Source organism: Scyliorhinus canicula, chromosome 13, assembly GCF_902713615.1.
Source record: "Scyliorhinus canicula chromosome 13, sScyCan1.1, whole genome shotgun sequence".
In the NCBI taxonomy this organism is placed as follows: domain Eukaryota; kingdom Metazoa; phylum Chordata; class Chondrichthyes; order Carcharhiniformes; family Scyliorhinidae; genus Scyliorhinus; species Scyliorhinus canicula.
Genome location: NC_052158.1, coordinates 98130899 through 98145999, shown reverse-complemented (window position 1 = coordinate 98145999; position 15101 = coordinate 98130899). Strand labels below are relative to the sequence as shown.

Genomic DNA, 15101 nt, shown 5'->3' with positions numbered 1-15101 from the left:
GAGCAACAAGGGTTAAATGCTAATCAGCAATCAGTGGCATTCACACAGATAAATGCTACTTGAGTGGGTACAATTGATAGTTTGACTCCACGCATGTTAACTGAGTGCAAGCTCAATGATCTCAGCTGCAACTGGGTGCTGATCATTGACATATATTTCCATTAGCCTTGCTCTTGTCAATATCCTGCTGCAAGGAGAGCCCCCATGATTGAGTGGAACCATCAGTCCATGCTGCCACCCCAACCCCCCACCACACTGAAGCCCATACCCCAAGCTTCCCTACCTTCTATGTAGCCCTTCTTAAAAGTCTGTATCCCAGGCTTACTTTCCCTTCTCTCGATGCAACCCTTCCATGAAGCCGGTATGCTAGGTTTTCCTTCCCTCTGCACAGACTTTCTAAGGAGCCCAGGGTCCGATTGCAGAAGGCCTCCTCCAAAACACTGCTGTTCAGGCTTATCTGTGAAACACCATATCCCCCAGTTCATCCACACCCCTCTCCCCATTTCTTCTGGATTCCCCCAATCTCCCCCAAAATCAACTCTGATCTCCCCTGCTCCCCGTCTCCCTGGACTCACCGCCCCCGGCTCTTCCATCCAGTCTCCCATGGCTCACCCCGCACCTGCCCCGGTTCACCACACATACAGGCAACTTAACTCTTGAGTCCCCGACTCAATCTTTATGCCCCCTCTCCCCACTGAAGATGGGGAGCCGCTCCACAAGTATGACACTCACCTCTGAGCTCCCCTCGTTGCCATGGATGCATTTTTGATGTGGGAGTATGATTCTAGCTCGTGTGCCTGATAGTGATATGTTAATGCATTACAATGAGGTTTGCAATGTTGAACGGTGGAAAATATGGCCCATCACTGATGCGAAGGAGGAGACAATCCCTTCCTGCTTTTACGCCAATGTGGAACCTGACTTTGGCCTTCTGGTGATATTTTCCGCTCTCGTCGCCAAACCCACCTGACGCGAAAGTGAATGGAAAATCCCAGCCAATATTTCACATCCAGTATGACTCCAGTTCTATAGAAGAGCCATATTGAACTTGAAATGCTAACTCATGTTTCTTTCTCCACCGAAGCTGCCAGGCTCTGAGATTTTCCAGCACTTTCTGTTTTCATTTCAAATCTCCAGCATCGGCCAAACTCTTGGGCAAACTCTAATTATTTATTTTTAATATTTGCTGGAAACTTGATTTCCCTGAATCTGTTTTCCCTGAAAAGTATAATAGGCAGGATTCTCCGTTCCTGAGAATAATTGTTGATGCTGGGGCAGCAAAACTGGCGCCGCACCTGTACTGATTCAACGACTGTTGAGGGGCTAGCACCGGCGCCACGTGGAACACAATCAATTCCAATGATAAATAGTACCAGATTCGCGATTGACACTCAGGAGGCTGACAAGCTGCAGCCGCATAGATACACTTCACTCCCCACACACCATCGTAGCCACTATAAGTTGGGGATGTGTTCTTAAGTGGGGTGCTCTTTCCAAGGGCTGGTGCAGACTCAATGGGCCAAATGGCCTCCTTCTGCACTGTAAATTCTATAATTCTATGATAAATTGCGGTTCCCCATGCTACATGTGTCAACTCCCCCCAACACCACCTCCACATCACCCTGAACCTTACCCCCACACCACTCACCCACACGCCACCCACACGCCACCCTCATCCCACCCCACCCTCACCGCCACACCACCCTCACCCCCACCCCACCCTCACCGCCTCACCCCCCTCACCCCAACCCTCACTCATCCCCACGAACTCCACTGCCTCCTCCCCCACCCGGCCCACGCCCTCATCATGCGTCTTGTCTTGTGTCGTGCAGTACCTTCTGGTGATGGGGCAAATCCATCTGGTGTCCCCCGCCCACAGCAAAATGCCACGGTTGGCGCAACTTGAACATGCCAGGAGTCGTCGAGTGTGCCTGGATGAAGGCGTCGTGCACATTGCCCGGGTATCAGGCACAGATGTGAATGATGCGCATCTGGTGGTCACATATCAGCTGCACATCAAGTGGAACCTCTTTCAATTTGTGTAGAGTGGCCTGTCATCTGCAGGTGCTCGTAGGGGGACATGCATCCGGGTCAATCAGCCCCTGGACCTGGGGCATATCGGAGTTGACAGCAAACCCCACTGCCTGGCCATCCTAGTGGGCTTATGTCCACATTAAAATGGATGTATTGTGCCGACTGGGCATTTAGTGTCTCTGTGATGGCACAGATGCACCTGTGCACCAAGCTCTGTGGGATCACAGACAGGTCCCCACTTGGCGCCTGGAAGAACGTGATGGCGTAAAGGTTCAGGGCAACCGTCACCTTCAAGATTACCGGGAGCGGGTACCGTCCTGCATTCCCCCACAGTGCCAATTGTGCTATAATCTGGCAGATATGTTGCACTGTCTCCCTGCTGAGCCGGAGTCATCGACAGCATTCCTGGTCCGGCAGATCCTCGAATAACAGGCAGTGTCAGTGCACGCGAGGCCTCATGTGGCACTCCCTTTGCACCTCCTCCTCCTCCTCGGCCTGTTGACGGGCCAGCTCTCTATCCTGGATGTCTGCATCTTGTCCCACTGGGGCAGACTCCGCTGATGCAGCTTTCTTCCTCCTCCAGCAGCACCCGCTCGTCCAACCGCAGGACATCTCCCAGGGCAGCGGCGACCAGCAGGAAGGCTGCCATTGCTGGTTGTATTCCAATGTCCCTTGTTTGCATGGGTGAAGGACCATTTTGTTACTATGGTGCTTACCCCCATGCCTACCGGGCTACATGGTGGCCTCTGTTGGCATGACAGACTCTTCCCACGAATGTCCTACCCTCCCATCCCCGCACCCCTGGCCCTGTCGGTGCCAGCACCATGGGGACTCTGGCCCTGCCACACGTCCCTGCTCCCAGGGCTACCATCAGCTGGTGCTGCCCTTTCCAGTGGCCCCCGCCCAGCACCCCCATAGGGGCTAAAGTGGGCGTTGCCTTGGACGGACCACCTGATACCCTGCCAGCGGATTGTGGCTGGATGCAAGTTGGGGTGTATGGCGGAGGGTGGGGTGGGGGGATGGGTGGATGGGGGCACACATACGACCAGCGTTACTCTGCAGAATTAGGGGCAGCAAGATGGCTGCCTAGCAGGCCATGCTAATGGCGGCCTGTGCCTGGGCACCGCCGCATTACCGTGGAGTGTTGTCCCAACCCCACAGTCCATTCTCCCATCACTACACCCCCCGGCTCTGGCAGAGACCCCCCACAACCCCAGCCAGCCCGGCCAGTGCCTGGCCTTGCCGCCCACGGTCATCCTCGCTGTGCCCTACCTCCTCTCTCTCCCTCAGCAGCCATGATGTCGGTTTCATGATTTTTAAAACCACAAGTGAACCTCGTCATCAGGAATTCGACCCATCAGAGGCGGAGAATTGCAGAGGCCCTGGAGAATACCGGGTCAGGCCCACTAATGATATGTAAACGGTGTTTACTATACGTGCATTGAAGAACGCACTGACGCCACTGCTGAGGCGATGGAGAATTGGATTTGGCGTCAAATCGGTGCTGACCACGGTTTTGCCGTTGGAACCTATTCTCCGCACAATTGCGTTCCCGAGTTCAGCGTCGGCCGATGGAAAATCCCACCCCATGCCTTTTTAAATCCCAATATGAGTATACTATTAAATCTACCATCCAGCATATACGCGATCCATGTCATCATGGGATGAAGGTTAGTAGAAGTTGAGAGGAGACAGCAGTATAAAAATATTACTGCAAGGACATTTGCAGTTCACTTTAATTTAGCCTCTGGTGAGAAAAATTTAACAAGTTGCAGGACAAGCCATGGGAGAGTATGAGACATGTATCAGAGAATCCCAAACTATTTGAATTAACAGATAACTTTAGATAAACAAATTGGATGCAATAACAAATGGGGTAACTGTGCAGCAATATCATAAAAGTGCTGCAGATTTTTTCTCATATTTATTTGCTCTTTTGGAATGTATTCGCATTACTACTATATAAGCAGGGAAATCTACATGAACAGACTTGTGTGCCTATACATAACAATGAGAATTATTCTTCCCCCATACTGCCTTACTATTCAATACCTTTTCTATTAATTTTCTCAAGGTTGTTTAATGAAAGGTGCGTGTGTGAGTCTGGATTTTTCTGAATTACTATGTAATTCAAAATGTTTGAGAATAGATCCATCTGCCTGCTCAATAATACTTCTCAATCCTCATTCATTGCTATGATTTATACTTTAAATCTCTTGATTAGAAAGTGATGGAAATAGATATTTTGTGGATAGCGTTCCTGCAGAGTGACCTGCTGAAAATGCACTTCAATCACAAAGCAAACAAGAAACAGAATGCACTCAGGAGGCAGTGGATTTGGAGAGTCACTCATTATTCATGGCATTACAGCAGAATTTCAACACAGAACTGCAGGAAACATCTTACCTAAAATGTTTGTTCTCCAGATGAGGTAGGCAACAGTTTTGAAGTTTAAACACAGCAAGGAGCCATCTGCATATAGTTTATCGTTTACAACTTTCACAGTTACACATCATTTAACACCGATATGATTAAAGATCTCCACATCTTCAGTCAGATGGGGAGCATGGCTGCCAAAATGTCCCCGATTTGAACACTTGTCAGTCACTATCACAGCTTCTTCTTTACTAAAGAGTTGTAGATCTTGCACATTTATCAGACAAGTGTACTGCAGCCTAAAGTCTCTGGGATCCCTTTGCTTTGCTGTAATATTTATAGATTAAGCTGACATAATCAAGGAGAATTAAGTCAAAAAGATGATAAACCACCCAAACTAAATTGTTACCTTTAATGTGATCTGCCTGTGCACAGTTCTGTATGTAGTTAACAATGCAACCTCCAACCAGCTGGTGATGATAGAGAGGGCAGCATGGTAGCATAGTGGTTAGCACAATTGCCGATTGGCTGAGAGGTAGGTAGCTCCGCCTACGAGGCGGGATATAAGAACCCGTGCTTCTCGGCAGTCGGCCTTTCTTCTGTACGTCTGCTGCCGGGTACATTTCTTGTGCATTAAAGCCTATCTTTCGGACTTCATCTACGTTTTGTGTCCATTGATTGTGCATCAATTTAATGCACAGGATTTTAAAGGATGGAGCTTTGCATCTAGCCGGAGTGCCTTCGACTCAGCCCTCACGCAGCAAATGCAACAGCAGCATTTAAACACTGGCTGCCTCACTTCAATAGCTAATTGAGCACAGCCGTAAACGTCCCGACGAGGGAATAGAAATTGCACTTCCTCCACTCGTGCGTCGGCACCGCCGTGGACACGCTCATAGAAGACACGACAGACTATGACGCGGCCATGGACTTGCTTAAAGGACATTTCATCCGGCCGGTGAACCAGGTCTACGCTCGGCACTTACTGGCCACGAGGCAGCAATTCCCTGGTGAGTTTTTCGACAAATTTTACCGGGCCCTCCTCGTTCTGGGGAGGAACTGCGGCTGCCCACAAGTTTCTGTGGCTGAGCACACCGAACTTTTAATCAGAGATGCTTTAGTTGCGGGTATGCAATCTTCGCAGATCCGCCAACGACTTTTAGAGAAAGAGACTTTAAGCCCCACCGAGGCACGGGCCCTCGGCTCCTCCCTAGACATTGCCAATCGTAACGCCTGCGCGGACGCTCCCGACTTCGTGGTGGCACCCTGGACAGCGTGGAACGCAACCACCCTTACCTCCGCAGACTCGGACCCCCCCCCCATGCCTGCGCCGCAGGGTGCCCCGATAAACCCACGGGGCACGCTGCTACTTTTGCGGCCAAGCAAAGCACACATGCCAGCGCTGCCCGGCCCGCTCCGCAACCTGTAAAGACTGCGGCAAGAAGGGCCACTTTGCGGCCATCTGCCAGTATAAAGCGGTCGCTGCGGTTCCGAGCAGCGACCGCGGGTCCACCCCACGCTCTCCTCAGGGGCCCCATGCGGCCCGCGGGCCCCGCTGCCCCCACCCCCAACCGCCACAAGTGATCCCGGGCGCCGCCATTTTGTTCACCCATCACCACGTGCGGCCAACGGGTCACATCTTGGATCGGCACCGAGGACCCAAGCAGGTGACTGCTCTCCGCCAGATGACGACTCGGAGTTCCTGCCGCGACTCGCCTCAGTCACATTAGACCAGTCGCTGCCTCGCAGCTATCCACGGCAACCACGAAGATCCTTCTCAACGGACACGAGACAAGCTGCTTGCTGGACTCCGGGAGCACAGAGAGTTTCGTCCACCTGGCCACGGTAAGACGCTGCGCACTTCCCATTTACCCGGTAAAACATAAAATTGCTCTGCCCTCCGGTTCGCACTCAGTCCAGATCACAGGGTGCTGCATAGCGGACCTCACGGTCCAGGGGAGGGAGTTTAAAAACTACAAGCTCCTTCCCCATCTCTGCGCGGCAGCACTCCTGGGGTTAGATTCCCAGTGCAACCTCCAGAGCTTAACGTTCAAATTCGGCGGCACTATGCCCCCCATTACTGTCTGCAGCCTTGCGTCCCTCAAGGTCGATCCCCCATCCTTGTTTGCAAAGCTCACCCCGGATTGCAAACCCGTCGCCACCAGGAGCAGATGGTACAGTGTCCAGGACCGGACCTTCATCAGGTCCGAAGTCCAAAGGCTTTTGAAGGAAGTGGTCATCGAGGCTAGCAACAGCCCCTGGCGAGCACAAGTGCTGGTGGTCAAGACCGGGGAGAAAAATAGGATGGTTAGACTACAGTCAGACCATCAACAGGTTTACGCAGCTGGACACGTATCCTCTCCCACGTATCTCCGACGTGGTCAACAGGACCGCGCAGTACAAGGGACGCGATTCTCCGCCCCCCACGCCGGGTGGGAGAATCGTGGGAGGGCCGGGCGAATCATGCCATGCCGCCCTGGCACCCCCCGCGATCCTCCAACCCCCCCCCCCCATGGCGTGTTGCGTTTTGCGACAGGCCGCTTGGAGAATCGCCGCTCGCCGTTTCTCATGGCGACCGGCGAATCTCTGGCCCGAATGGGCCGAGCGGCCTGCCGAACCCGACAGGTTCACGCCGGCGCCAAGCACACCTGGTTGCTTCTGGCAGGAACAGCGCGCGACCAGTGTGTGTGGGGCCTGTGGGGGGGGCGGAGGGAGGATCGAGCACCACGGGCATGCTCAGCAGATGTCTGGCCCGCGATCGGTGCCTACCGATCGTCGCGCCGGCGCCGCCCCGCAAGATCAAGCCGCCATGCCCTGCGGGGCAGCGGAGGGGAAGACAGCAAGCGCGCATGCGCGGGTTAGCGCCGGCCAACCTGCACTTACGCGGCTGACGTCACTTCGGCGCCGCCGGCCGCGTCATTCCCGGCGCGCCGCTTTGATGCAAGCGTCAAGGCCCGGCGCGCGGAATTCACGCAACGCCGGTCCTAGGCCCCCCCCCGGGGGGGGGGGGGGGGGGAGGGGGGGAGAATAGGGGGCATGGAGCGGCCTCCAACGCCGGAGTAAAACACTCCGATTTTCACTCCAGCGTTGGCTGTTTGTCGCCCTTTGGGAGAATTACGCCCAAGGTCTTTTCCACTGTTGACCTCAAGTCCGCCTACCATCAGCTCCCCATCCGCGTGAGTGAATGAATGTACACTGCGTTCAAAGCGGATGGGCGACTCTACCATTTTCTAAGGGTTCCCTTCGGTGTCACGAATGGGGTCTCAGTCTTCCAACGGGAGATGGACCGAATGGTCGCCCAATACGGTTTACTGGCAACCTTCCCGTATCTCGATAATGTCACCATCTGCGGCCACGACCAGCAGGACCACGACACCAACCTCCGAAAATTCCTCCGTACCGCAAAACTCCTTAATCTGACCTATAATAAGGATAAATGCTCGGCTACGTAGTGTGTAACGGAGTGATAGGCCCCGACCCCGAATGTATGCGCCCCCTGATTGAGCTCCCCCTCCCCAACTCCCCCAAAGCCCTCAAGCGCTGTTTGGGCTTCTTTTCATATTACGCCCAGTGGGTCCCCAATTACGCCGACAAAGCCCGTCCACTCATCCAGTCCACCACTTTTCCCCTGTCGATGGAGGCCCGCCAGGCCTTCAGCCGCATCAAAGCAGACATTGCAAAGGCCACGATGCGCGCTATCGATGCGTCCCTCCCCTTCCAAGTCGAGAGCGACGCGTCAGATGTAGCTCTGGCGGCCGCCCTCAATCAAGCGGGCAGACCCGTGGCCTTCATCTCCCGTACCCTCCACGCTTCCGAAATCCACCACTCATCGGTCGAAAAGGAAGCACAGGCCATAGTTGAAGCTGTGCGACATTGGAGGCACTATCTGGCCGGCAGGAAGTTCACCCTCCTCACAGACCAACGGTCAGTGGCCTTCATGTTTGACAACGCACATAGGGGCAAGATAAAGAACGACAAGATCTTGCGGTGGAGGATCGAGTTGTCCACCTACAACTACGACATCTTGTATCGTCCTGAGAAGCTAAACGAGCCTCCCGATGCCCTGTGACTTGGCTGAGAGGTAGGTAGCTCCGCATACGAGGCCGGATATAAGAACCCGTGCTTCCTGGCAGTTGGCCTTTCTTCTGTACGTCTGCTGCCGGGTACACTTCTTGTGCATTAAAGCCTATCATTCGGACTTTATCTACGTTTCGTGTCTATTGATTGTGCAGCAATAACTATGTGTCCTGTGTACATCATTATGAAGGTTATATCACAGAACACAACATGGTACCAGGAGTTTGGAACACTTAGAGATAACAACGGAGGAGATGGGGCAAAATAGACTGAAGAATGAAATTCTTCCACTGTCTTGATGAACTATGGCCACCTGCAACTCAACGTAACAAAAGGCTGTATAGTTAGAGAGTTTGAAGGCATCCCACCAGCTTCAAGTCTCAGATAACATAGCTGAGAATTGGCATGCTTTTAAGCAGCAATTTGGATTCTATATTATAACCCTTGGTCTGCAGGCACAGCCTGATGAGAGGTGTTTTGAATTTCTGCTCAAGGTAGCAGGGTCTCAAGCAATTGAAATTTACGATACCTTCGCATTTGACAGTGAAGAAGAAAGTAAGAGCTATGATGCAATAATAAAGCACATTGATCGGCATTTCTCTCCAAAGAAAAAGGAGACGTATGAATTTATTTATCTCGTACATATGCCCAAAAGGAAGACCTTCAATTGGAAAAAAATACAAGATTTGGCATGCAAGTGAGCTTGCTGCACAGCGGATCAGTACGCTCAACCTAAAATATTTTGGCACCAATCTGGAAGAAGATGCCAGCGCCATCAGCACTGTGACTCACTTCAATATAAAATGTGGGGCTGGATTCTCCGCCCCGCCTCGACACATTTCTGTTCCACCCCGCTATTGGGATGCTCCATTACAGCGGCTGGTCAATGGGGTTTCCCATTTTGGGGCAACCTCACACCATCGGGAAACCCCCAGGCTGCCAGTAAAATGGTGCATCCTGTCGGCGGACAATCCAGGAGGTGGTTTCAATGTGGGCGGCAATTTTATGCAGCCAACTGGGTCCACCATCGTATGCCACCGATGCGGCAATTGTCATGGGCCATGGCAATGTACAGCATATGGGGAAGTATGTTTCCAACTGTGGCCGCACAAATCATTTTGCGAAGCAATGTTTTTCGCATCCTAGAGTGGACCACACAGGATCAATCAAAGCAGTTGATGAGATGTCCCTTGAAGAACAGTTTTTCATTAATCTGATTTCAACCAAGGACACAATGAGCCTGATTATGAAAAGGGAAGAAGTCTCACTGACCAGTTGTGACGATAGTGATGATGAAGCTGATACCATCGAAGACAGATGGACAATTTCAGTGATGCTGAACGGCACATTGATAAAATGCAATCTCGACATGGGACCGAGGGCCAACCTCTTCAGTCTGTCTGATTTGCACAGGCTGCAGATTAAACTGAAAGGCGTCAATCACACAAACCTGCTGAAAGACTACAATGGGAAGGAGTTTGTGACGGTGGGTGTATGTGAAACCGAAGCATGGGTACACAACAGAAGTCACAACGTACCATTTTCCATTGTCGACATGGAACATGAGTCCATCAAAGGAGCAGATGTGTGTGAGGCCCTGAACCTAGTTGCGCGGCTGTGATCGCGCTGTGACGGAGGATCAATGCGACTGGCAACAAAATATAGTGCCGCAGCCATCCGATGTGATGAAGGTCAAAGTTAAAGTGGAGGAAGATAAACCAGAAGAAGAGATGGAGGAGCCAAAGGGACCTCCAGAATCCTGGTTAACAGTCTTCAAACCTGTGGATGTGCTCAGTGACATGATACAGGAGCATGATGAGCCATCTTCAAGCAGTTACAAGAATTAGAGGTGAAATTATCAGGTCCAGGGAGGCCAATGAGTTTCACTCTGGAGTTTAAGTTTGACTCAAACAAGTACTTCACAAATGAAGCATTGATCAAGGCATACACAATGAAAGCCCAGCCTGATGAGTCAGATTTTTTTCTGTTTTGATGGACCACGAATTACAGGGTGCACAGGATGCACCACTGGAAGGAAAAAAAAAAAATCCCCATGAAGACCATTAAAACAAAGCAGCGGCAGAAGGTTCGGTGCACTGACAGAACAGTTATGAAAGCTGTACCAAATGACTCATTCTTCAATCTTTTTAGTCCTTCTGACATTCCAGAGAATGGGAAACTGGAAGAAGGTTCCGTGGCACGACTTGCTGTTGACTTTGCAGTTGGTTATTGTTTCCGTGAACTCATTATTTCAGCAGCAATATGATGCTTCACAGGAAAAGTGGCAGATGGTGATGCTGATTTCCATGAGGAGGGTGAAGAAGCAGATGAAAACCTATTTAGCTTATTTGGCATTGGTGACGAGCAAATTTACTTTATTTGGAGGGAGTGCTGAGGTGATCACAAGGGAAGCCCAGTCTGCGCAGGACAATGATATGGGTGAAAGCTCTAAGATGGCATAAGCAGAGGCTGAAGGCGCGATAGCAGTTGCAGACACATCAAATGAGAACAACTCAACTGTGAACAGACTAGTAACTGAGGAAATAATCCCCATTCTGGAGAAACTGGCTCCAGAGGCATACGGTGAATCATCTCAGGCCCACAAAATGGTTCCGGCAGCAGATGCCCCACTACTCGATGCCACTCCACCCTGAGATGTGCTAGAAGAGCAGTTGGATGTATCTGTGTACAGTTCTACAATGAAAGACAAAACATATATCATCCTATCAGATGAGGATGAGCCACTAATCAGCTCTTCAGCAAAGGATGACCCATACATCGTCAGATCAAGTCAGGATGAGCCACCAAGTGGGGTTCAAACACAAAATGAATGAGCAGAACCCAACATTGGGGACATTGATCCAACCCAGACACCAGACTACTCCTGAAGCTACAGACTTGACTACGACCACCGACACTGGACATTTCACCAGGTGGGCATGCAACTCAGTGTATGGACACAACCATGGATCAACCAAAACACAGTAAGGCTCTGAAAGCAGCTATGGTGGCAAGAGAGCCAGGGTCAACCTGCACAGCAGACGATCTACAAGCAGCTAGTCCCATGGTACAGTCCAGCAGCATGACGGGTGCCAACAAAGTAAAAGAGAAAACGAGGCATAGTCAGATGATCCTTCCCATGAAAAGGAAAAGGAAGAGAAGGACAGTGGAGGACACTGTGGGTTGCACCCGTGGTACTGAAGAGGAAGGCATCGGCAACGTGGCCGACAGACCAGAAACCACACAACGATGAAACAAGAAGCATCGTGGTAGAAAATTAAAACAGCTGGTCACGCAGAGAAGACCAGAGATCTATCACGTGACTCAAGGCAACCGCCAGTTAGTAGTAAGACGTACAAGAGGTTAGAATAGCTCCAGGTGAATTCACTGAATTCATTCAGTAGCCATTGTCTGTGTTGTAGATCGTTAGTTATCTTTCCACGTGTTTGCTCAGAAATAAATCATCTTCCTAGTTCAACAGCTAGATCTTCTGTGTACATCATTACGACGGTAATATCACAGAACACAACATATGGGACTAAGAATTATGGAATGAGAAGGGAACTTTTAGTAAGCGTGGGTGGGAAATGATTGGGCGGGTACAGAAAAAATTGGAATATATCATGTTAATCACACTTTTATGTTCTATGACTTCCATCAGATATTGCATTAACATGTACATGTGTGCCAATATGAATAACTGCGTATTCACATAATGGCAATGTAACATCAAATAATTAAGCATGTGTGTATATATATATATAATATATATGTATATATATATTCAAAATAGCATCTCCATTCTTTTCACAGATCAAAGAAAACTTTGTGGCTGCATCCTGTTACACCAGTCATGAGAGGAATAACCGATCATCATCCCACTTGCAGCAAATGCTCCCATAGATCTGCCCCCTTTCCCCACAATATTTCCAAAGCACTTCACTGCCATTGAAATACTTTTGAAGTGTATTTGTTGCAATTTCGGAAATGTGGTGACCAATTTTGGGATAGCGATGCTCCATGGGCAGAAACAAAAAGACCAGAGAAGATGATCTTGAAACTGTTTGAGGGATAAATATTGCCCAGAACACTCAGGAGTTCTTTTTCTGCTATTCTTTGAATAGTTCCATATGACCGTTTATATATTGGGAAAATGAGGCAACAATGCTCCATGTCCTATTGAATACGTGGAGGCCTTTAGTTATATTGATGTTAAATGCCGAATAATTTTGAGGGCAGATGGTGCCTCTGTGTGACATTTCAACTGGTAGATGGCAACTCCAATGATGTAGCTCTTTCTTTGTACTGCACTGAACTGCCAGCCACAGACCATGTGCTCAAGTCTCTGCAGTGGGTCTTGAACCCAGAGTCTACCAAGTCAGAGGAAAAAAATGCTCATTCTGAGCGATAAAACTGTTGAACAGTGAAACGCAGATCACTGATACCTACTATTAACTAATGTCTACCGTCTGTGCAAATTGACACTGAATGGAAATATATCTTTGATTTATTATTTCTTCAACTAAGATTGTTCATAGAGACGGGATATAAGACCTCTGAAATTAAATTAAAACCATTCTAATAGATTTTTGGTGAAAGATAGCTTAATTCATGTTTGTATTATTTATTTGAAGTTTAAAATTGCTCATATATATTCATCATTATAACATTAGTGATTGCATTTTTCTTATGTGGTGCTTTGGTATTACATAGAAAATTTGATTTAATAGCAAATAATCTTGGAAGTGAATTTGTACATATCCAAGATATACATCAATCATTTAGTTCCACATAAACTAAATAAAGTGTAAGCGAGAACACACGGAGTTTGGTCTCATCATTTTTTTTCAAGGAAAGTTAGATTAGTTTTCAGTTGTAATATTTCTATTTTCCTGCTTGATATGGGAAACCAAGAAAAATCAGGATTTTTATACAAATTTAGTTTACTTTTCCACCATTCTTCACTATCCTTTCTTGAAATGTGTGCAGGGATTTGAATCCATGTCACTGGAAGGTCTCCATGACAGCACCCATTCATATGCCAGGTAGACAATCAAGAGGCAAAATAACTAGTAAACCATCTAATTCCAAAGGGGTGCAAGGACAGCGGGACCTGGGTGTATTTCTGTGCATTGAAGGTGTCAGGTCAGTTGAAAAAATAATTAATAAAGCATATGATATTCTAGACTTTATTAATGGGGGTGTAGAGTTCAAGGGCAAAGACATTATGTTAAGAATGTAGAAAACACTGGTTCAGCCTCAACTGGAGTACTGTATCCAGTCCAGTTATTAGGAATGCTGTGGATACATTGGAGAGAGTTTAGAAAGATTCATGATATTGGTTCCAGTGATGAGGAACTTCAGTTACATAGATAGATTGGAGGAGTTGGAACTGTTTTCCTTGGAGAAGAGAAGGCTAAGAGGAGATTTGATTGAGATATTCAAAATGATGATGGGTCATTTTTTTTATTCCTTCATGGGATGTGGGGATTGCTGACTGGGCCAGCATTTATTGCCCAACCCTAAGGGCATTGAAGAATCAACGGCATTGCCGTGGGTCTGGAGTGACCAGATAAATACATATCCAATCAGTTTAAAGGTGAAACAGGTTCTTTGGAAAGTTGGACTTCCAAAAGTCATTTGATACCAGGTGAGCAAATGAGTGAACCAGATGTTGTTTTACGACAATCAACAGTGGTTTTAGGGCCATCATAATTCCCGATTTTTATTGGATTCAAATGCCACCATCTGCTGTGGTGGTATTTGAACTTGAGTCACTAGAGCAATTACCTTGGATCTTTAGATTACTAGTCCAGCAACAATACCACTACGTCACTGCACCCCCTCTGACTATCCATTTACTCCACCGGAACAAGCAGGCTCAATATCAGGCAGAGGGGTGCCCAATCTCAAGTCCCTTGGTCCTTGAAGAAATGCTCTTGATCCATGGGAAAAACAGAGATGATCCATTACGGTCGGCAAGGCGGGGATGACAAGGCAGCAGAGTGAACATGCATCTAACCTGATGCTGCCTTATAGGCACACACAACCATGAGAGGAATTGTGCTGTCTTTATAGCTTCCATGGGATCTTAACGTGTCTTTTTATTCTCCCTTACACATGTTGGCAATCCAGACTCCAGAACTTAGACACTGAAGAAGGAAGATTCACCTTTGAGTACGGTGACACTAGTGACATAGAGGGTGCACTTTCACCTGCCTCCACCAGCGCAGCTACAACCACCTGTGTCACAGAGGACTCAAATTTAGAATTAAGGCCACATTTCAGTGAGCACAGCATGGACACATCCCAGCAGCTGAGGGATGCCACGGCAGCCGACGCCCCTGACACTAGGAGGACTGTTGAGTATCAGGCCCCTGTTGAGTCCCATGCTGATGACGGGCCTCTGGTAGTGGCCAAAGGAAGCCTGCCAAAAATGCAGCAGAGGTTAGTTTGAAAGATGGAAGAGATTCCAGGGGTTATGCACAACTTTGTGCAGTGTATGGAAGAAGCCAGGCATGCCATGAATTCTGGTCAAAAGTTCAACACAAGGAGACAGGAGAGAGAGGACAACCCTGCCTTAGTTTACACACATCTCAAATTTAATTGGAAGA

General features: G+C 49.0%; 1 long non-coding RNA gene across 1 annotated transcript; it reads left to right on the top strand.

The window, feature by feature from the left end:
• The first annotated feature begins 4343 nt into the window (after window positions 1-4343).
• Window positions 4344-13308, top strand: LOC119976246. Its single transcript, XR_005462886.1, has 2 exons — window positions 4344-4465; window positions 12301-13308. It is a non-coding gene; the product is annotated as an uncharacterized LOC119976246 (long non-coding RNA).
• Window positions 13309-15101: the final 1793 nt, after the last annotated feature.